Raw genomic sequence first — 6,809 nt, forward strand, 5'->3', positions numbered from 1 at the left:
TTTAAGTCTGATGGCCTTGATATAAAAATTAAAAAAATTTAGTCTTGCAGTCCCAGCTTTGATGTACCTGTACTGACCTTGGCTTCTGGATGGTAGTGGGGTGACCAGGCTGTGGCTCAGGTGGTTGAGGCCCTTGTTCTTTTTGGTCTCCCTGTGACTTCTGGTGCTGTCGGTGTCCTGGAGTGCAGGCAATGTGCCCCCGGTGATTCGTTGGGCACACCGCACCACCCTCTGGAGAGCCCTGCGGTTGTGGGCAGTGCAGTTGCTGTACCAGGCGGTGATAGAGCCTGACAGGATGCTCTCAGTTGTGCATCTGTAAACATTTGAGCTTCCTGAGGTTGAAGAGACGCTGTTGCGCCTTCACCACACTATCTGTGTGGGTGGACCATTTCAGATCGTCGGTGACCTGTACGCCGAGGAACTTAAAGCTTTTCAACTGCGGTCCAGTCAATGTGGATAGGCTGTTTCCTGTTTTTCAGGTCTCCAGAGATGTACGATCAGGTTCAAGTCTGGTCTCTAGCTGTGCCACTCAAGGACATTCAGAGACTTGTCCCAAAGCCACTGCTGCTTTGTCTTGGCTGTGTGCTTCAAATCAAATTTTATTTGTCACATACACATGGTTAGCAGATGTTAATGCGAGTGTAGCGAAATGCTTGTGCTTCTAGTTCCGATAATGCAGTAATAACCAACAAGTAATCTAACAATTCCAAAACTACTGTCTTATACACAAGTGTAAGGGGATAAAGACTATGTACATAAAGATATATGAATGTGTGATGGTACAGAGTACAGTGTATATACACATGAGATGAGTAATGTAGGGTATGTAAACATAAAAGTGGCATAGTTTTAAAGTGGCTAGTGATACATGTATTACATAAAGATGCAGTAGATATAGAGTACAGTATATACGTATACATATGAGATGAATAATGTAGGGTATGTAAACATATTAGGTAGCATTGTTTAAAGTGGCTAGTGATATATTTTACATTTCCCATAAATTCCCATTATTAAAGTGGCTGGAGTTGAGTCAGTGTGTTGGCAGCAGCCACTCAATGTTAGTGGTGGCTGTTTAACAGTCTGGCTTTGAGACAGAAGCTGTTTTTCAGTCTCTCGGTCTCAGCTTTGATGCACCTGTACTGACCTCGCCTTCTGGATGATAGCGGGGTGAACAGGCAGTGGCTCGGGTGGTGTCCTTGATGATCTTTATGGCCTTCCTGTGACATCGGGTGGCGTAGGTGTCCTGGAGTGCAGGTAGTTTGCCCCCGGTGATGCGTTGTGCAGACCTCACTACCCTCTGGAGAGCCTTACGGTTGTGGGCGGAGCAGTTGCCGTACCAGGCGGTGATACAGCCTGCCAGGATGCTCTTGATTGTGCCTCTGTAGAAGTTTGTGTGCTTTTGGTGACAAGCCGAATTTCTTCAGCCTCCTGAGGTTGAAGAGGCGCTGCTGTGCCTTCTTCACGATGCTGTCCGTGTGGGTGGACCAATTCAGTTTGTCTGTGATATGTATGCCGAGGAACTTAACTTGCTACCCTCCACTACTGTCTTGCTACCCTCCATCGATGTGGATAGGGGGGTGTTCCCTCTGCTTAGGGTCGTTGTCTTGTTGGAAGGTGAACATTTGCCTCAGTCTGAGGTCCTGAACGCTCTGGAGCAGGTTTTCATCAAGGATCTCTCTGTACTTTGCTCCGTTCATCTTTGCCTCAATCCTGACAAGTCTCCCAGTCCCTGCCGCTGAAGCACATCCCCACAGCATGATTATGTCGCCACCACCATTTTTCACCGTAGGGATGGTGGCAGCTTTCCTCCAGACAGTTCAATCTTGGTTTCATCAGACCAGAGAATCTTGTTTCTCATGGCCTGAGAACCTTTTAGGTGCCTTTTGGCAAACTCCAAGTGGGCTGTCATGTGCCTTTTTACTGAGGAATGGCTTCCATTTGGCCACTCTACCATAAAGGCCTAATTGGTGGAGTGCTGCGGAGATGGTTGTCCTTCTGGAAGGTACTCCACAGAAGAACTCTGGAGCTCTGTCAGAGTGACCATCGGGTTCTTGGTCACCTCCCTGACCAAGGCCGTTCTCCCCTGATTGCTAAATTTGGCCAGTTCTAGGAGGAGACCTTAGGGACCTTCAATGCTGCAGAAATATTTTGGTACCCTTCCCCAGATCTGTGCCTCGACACAATCCTGTCTCGGAGCTCTACGGATTATTCCTTCAACCTCATAGCTTGGTTTTTACCTAGACATGCACTGTCAGCTGTGGGACCTTATATAGACAGGTATGTGCCTTTCCAAATCATGTACAATCAATTTAATTTACCACAGGTGGTTTCTTATCATATTTTAGAAACATATCAAGGATAATCAATGGAAACAGGATGCACCTTAGCTCAATTTTGAGTCTCATAGCAAAGGCTCTGAATACTTGTCTAAATAAGGTATTTCTGTTTTTCAATTTTAATAAATTCAACAAAAAAATTGTCATTTTTGTCATTATGAGCTATTGTGAATAGATTGCTGAGGACTACAATTTCATCAATTTTAGAGTAAGGCTGTAACGTAACAAAATGTGGGAAAAGGCAATCAGTCTGAATAATTTCTGAATGCACTGCATATACAAAATTTTGGACACCCCTTCCAATTAGTGGATTAGACTATTTCAGCCACACCCATGAGTGACAGGTGTGTTGAATCGAAAACACAGCCATGCGATCTCCATAGACAAACATTGGCAGTAGAATGGCCTTACTAAAGAGCTAAGTGACTTACAACGTAGCACCGTCATAGGTTGGCACCTTTCCAACAAGTCAGTTTCCTGCCTCTGGTTTGATGAAACAAAAATAGAACTGTTTGGCCATAATTACCATCGTTATGTTTGGAGGAAAAAGGGGGAGGCTTGCAAGCCAAAGAACACCATCCCAACCGTGAAGCACGGCAGCATCATGTTGTGGGGGTACTTTGCTGCAGGAGGGACTGGTACACGTCACAAAATAGATGGCATCATAAGGGAGGAAATTATGTTGATATATTGAAGCAACATCTCAAGACAACAGTCAGGAAGTGAAAGCTTGGTCGCAAATGGGTCTTCCAAATGGACAATGACCCCAAGCATACTTCCAAAGTTGTGGCAAAATGGCTTAAGGACAACAAAGGCAAGGTATTGGAGTGGCCATCACACAGCCCAGACCTCAATCCCATAGAAAATTTGTGGGCAGAACTGAAAAAGCATGTGTGAGCAAGGAGGCCTACAAACCTCACTCAGTTACACCAGCTCTGTCAGGAGAAATTACCCAAAATTCACCAAACTTATTGTGGGAAGCTTCTGGAAGGCTACCTGAAACATATTTACCCAAGTTAAACAATTTAAAGGCAATGCTACCGAATACGAATTGAGTGTATGTAAACTTCTGACCCACTGGGAATATGATGAAAGAAATAAAAGCTGAAGTAAATCATTATTTCTACTAGTATTCTGACATCCACATTCTTAAAATAATGTGGTGATCCTAATTTACCTAAAACAAGGAATTTTTACTGGGAAAAACTGAGTTTAAATGTATTTGGCTATGTAAACTTCTGACTTCAAATGGATAATGGTGTGGGTCCTTTCCTGTTTCAGCATGATAATGCCCCCGTGCACAAAGCGAGGTCCATACAGAAATGGTTTGTAGAGATCGGTGTGGAAGAATTTGACTGACCTGCACAGAGCCCTGACCTCAACCCCATAAAACACCTTTGGGATGAATTGGGACTCCGACAGCAAGTCAAGCCTAATCGCCCAACATCAGTACCGGACCTCACTAATTATCTTGTGGCTGAATGGAAGCAAGTCCCCACAGCAATGTTACAACATCTAGTGGAAAGCCTTCCCAGAAGAATGGAGGCTGTTATAGCAGCAAAAGAGGGACCAACTCCATATTAATGCCCTTGATTTTGGAGTAGGTTGTTCGACGAGCAGGTGGCCACATACTTTTGGTAATGTCGTTTCAGCAGAGAGGAAAGGCGAAATGAGAGCGCTCACTCGCCAAAATGTTTCCAGAATAAGCCCAATGCGTTTCCATGTGCATGCCTTTGGAACAAAGACTCCCATTGCGAATATATGAGCATTTCGTCATTATATACAGATACAGAAGTATAGGCTATAATTACTCCTGTCTAAATAAAAATCATACAAAATACTTCACCAGGGAGCATTACTTAGCCACAGATGATCATTAGCTTCTTTAAAAAATATTTGCTGTGAATTGATTCAAATCACAAATGTGTTGGCCTATGCCTACTTGGGAAGACCGCAATTTGGGTCGTGAGTGTGGTAATAGGTCTAACTGATTGAGTTGCGACTGTCAGTGACTGTCAGGGGTGTGTGGCTAAGATATGGTGCGTCTCTACGGAATGCATGCACTCAGCTCTCCAAAATGCACTCAGCTGTCTCCCGCCAATTCTTGTGCATTCATGTTTCATTGTGTGAATTGTTTACCCTTTTCATTGTTTTTGTTTTTTTAATCAATTCCCCATTGCACGTGTCACTCGTAGGCCTAGGAAATGTACTGTTAATCCCCCATTATTTGGTTACATTCATTTCTGTTAATGCACGTTTTAATTAGTCATTTACCATTCTCGGACTGGAAACGTTGTTTTTGGAGTTCACAACCTCCTACACTTGTAAGAAACAAGTTTTGGTTTATTACATAACCATTACGAATTTTGTAACATTTCAAAAAATATATATCGTTTTGAGTGCTCAATGTGAGCAATGAGCTTGTGCCTGGATCCAGCGCTGATTTGAGCAAATCTTTAGTAAACCTTGGTTTGGGCAAACTACCCCAAAAATGTGGGTGGGTGCATGCCAGCAAAACCACTACACAACAATAAACAATACATTAATTGCATTATAACGGTGCCAAACGGTGCCCACAAACTGTTTGGGTCTGAATAAAACTGTCCCAACAGCAGTCCCAACACCTTACCACTGCTACACCTGGCTATCAGCTGAGCCTCGTCTGACAGTGAAACAGTTCATTCAGCCTCAGTTACTGCCTTTAAAAAAAACATTGCTGATATGGCTGACTTACTTAAACAAATGTGGTTTCTATTTATAAATTAGATGTACAAACTATGGCATAAGGTCACGACGAGCGGATAAGAGGTAATCAGTCATTTCAATTAAGACATTAATGAGCGAGCTAGGACGGACATAGTCAATATAACTATTTGCTCAGCACTTTTGAAATGTAAAGCGACATAATTCAGAACATGGGCCGTTCTTACAGTATTCTCCCTGTACAGCAAGTCAGAACCATTGGATAAATGAATGGGGCATATAAGCAGACAATGAAAGCTCTTACAAAAATCGAAGATTACATTTCTCTAAAACAGGCTATAGACTACATGTGCACCACCAAGTCAGAACAGTAGGTGAAATTACGAGGGGAAAAGTGAACAAATTATTAGGGTGAGGCACATGGGTTACTAACAGCTTACTACACAACATACACTTACTATTATTTTCCTAGCTACAGATAGTATTCCCCTAGCATATTACATAATTTATGCAGCAGCATACAAGACATTTTTGGACTCACCTTGTGCTGTGCTCACTTGAACAGCGCAGCAGTCCTTTGTGGGGAAATCTTGTGTTAACACTTTGTCATCAGTCTGGCATTCTCTGGATTTATGGTGCTTTCAAGACAACTGGGAACTTGGAAAAAACAAGGTTGAATCATGATGACATCAGTGATCTTCAGGACAGAGCTCTAGAAAGAGGCCAGAGTTCCCGACTTGCAATTCCGAGTTGGATGACTGTTCAAAACGTATTTTCCTGGTTGGAGCTCCTCCGTTGTCTTGAACTCACTGAAGTTAGATTTCCTAGTTCCAACTTTCCAGTTGTTTTGAGCACGGCAGAAGTCATGCTGGATTGACAACATGGCCAATGTTGAATATTTAGCCTTTTAAACTTGGAAAAGAGACCCTTAAACCCAGACTTGGGACCACACACCAACCCCACTGAATAGCAGGCTAGTAATTGCTTTGCAATGCTTGCAGGTAGCCACTGATTCCTTCCAAACCACTCATTGTTGAATTAGCGATTTCCAACTTGTTGTGTAATGTTTATGTTCAATGGCCGATGAGCACTGATACGTTTTATCTATCATTTCTCTAAATTATTTCTCTTCAGAATGAAAAGGATTTGCCAGTAGACTTGTCGACTTGATTCATGATGATGACTGCTAGCTTGCTAGCTAAGATTTTGAAAGTATGACATGATCAGTCCAATCAAAGATACTGTAGAAACAGTGGCAAGAAAAAGTATGTGAACCCTTTGGAATTACCTGGACTTTTGCATAAATTGGTCATTCAATTTGATCTGATCTTCATCTAAGTCACAACAATAGACAAACACAGTGTGCTTAATAACACAACAATTATTGTATTTTTCTTGTCTATATTGAATACACAATTTAAACATTCACAGTGTAGGTTGTAAAGGGTAATGAGGGTAATGACTCTAGGGTAATGACTCCAAAAGCTAATTGGAGTCACGAGTCAGCTATCCTGGAGCCCAATCAATGAGATGAGATTGGAGATGTTGGTTAGAGCTACCCTGCCCTATAAAAAACACTCACAAAATTAGAGTTTGCTATTCACAAGAAGCATTGCCTGATGTGAACCATGCCTCGAACAAAAGAGATCTCAGAAGATTTAAGATGAAGAATTATTGACTTGCATAAAGCTGGAAAGGGTTATAAAAGTATCTCCAAAAGCCTTGATGTTCATCAGTCCACTGTAAGACAAATTGTATATAAATAAA

This window comes from Oncorhynchus tshawytscha, linkage group LG01, assembly GCF_018296145.1.
Source record: "Oncorhynchus tshawytscha isolate Ot180627B linkage group LG01, Otsh_v2.0, whole genome shotgun sequence".
Taxonomy (NCBI): Eukaryota; Metazoa; Chordata; class Actinopteri; order Salmoniformes; family Salmonidae; genus Oncorhynchus; species Oncorhynchus tshawytscha.